Here is a 1092-nt window from a genome sequence, read left to right as displayed (position 1 = left end):
TTCGCGTTCTTGGACGGGATCCGCTCCTTTCGTGAAAGATCGGCCCCTAGGGTTCCTACCCTACATCATCTTGGTATCATGAGCCACGTTGATCACGATTTCGGAGCCTCCCCCACTGTTTTCTAACCTTCTTTTGCTTGATTTCGTCCTAAATTTGAAAATCCCCACCAAAAATAGCCCCAATTTTTTTTGTGATTTGTTGGTTTGATGATGTTTTGTTGATTTTGATCCATGGATTTGCTTGGTTTTGAGTGGATCTAGCATCTCCCCAAGTTTCCCCATCTTTCATCCATGAAATCTCATCAATTTTGACCCCAAAATCCCTAAATTCCGCCCAAAATCGCGTCTCAAATCTCGGATCTGGAGTTGACCCCGATACACCGGACGACCGTCACCTTACCGGACGTCCGGAGCCATAGGAACCACCGGACGTCCGACCTTACCGGACGACCGGAACCCCCTAACCTGAGCAGAATCAGCGGATTTCCGACCAGACCGGACGTCCAGCGACCAGACGACCGTTTTTTCCGGATATCTGCTACATGTAGATATCAACTTCGGCTGATTTTTGTTTCGGCCATAACTAATTCATCCGGAGTCCGATTTTCACGTTCTTTAGCTCGTTGGAAAGCTCTTGACATCCCCCTTCCCAAAAAAATACTACCATCACCATTTGACTCCATCAAAGTTTGACAATTTTGGCATCTTTGCCTAGGGCTTCCACCACTTCATCCACTACACCAGCACCGACTTCCGCAAACTAACCCATATTGATCCCCAGCGCATATGTGGTTGCTTGAGGAGTGATTTGAGTCTCATAAGGTGTCTAGGCTACTTAGGGACGGTTGCTTCTTCATCAACCACCACCACTTCCGCATAGGCTTGACCACTATACACTTCCGCCCCCCCCCCCAACTTAACCCAATTTTGTTTGTGTTGTGAGTTGTGTCTCCTAAGGTGTTTCGGCTACTTAGGGTCCATGCTTCCAACTCTGACACCATGTATAGTCAACCACCTTACCCTCCATTTCCACATTGCCTACTCGCAAAACCCATCATTGCACTTCCGCAACCACCACCGCATCCTGCTACC

The sequence above is a fragment of the Triticum dicoccoides genome, chromosome 6A (genome assembly GCF_002162155.2).
Source record: "Triticum dicoccoides isolate Atlit2015 ecotype Zavitan chromosome 6A, WEW_v2.0, whole genome shotgun sequence".
NCBI lineage: Eukaryota > Viridiplantae > Streptophyta > Magnoliopsida > Poales > Poaceae > Triticum > Triticum dicoccoides.
Note: the sequence above shows the minus strand (reverse complement) of the source record.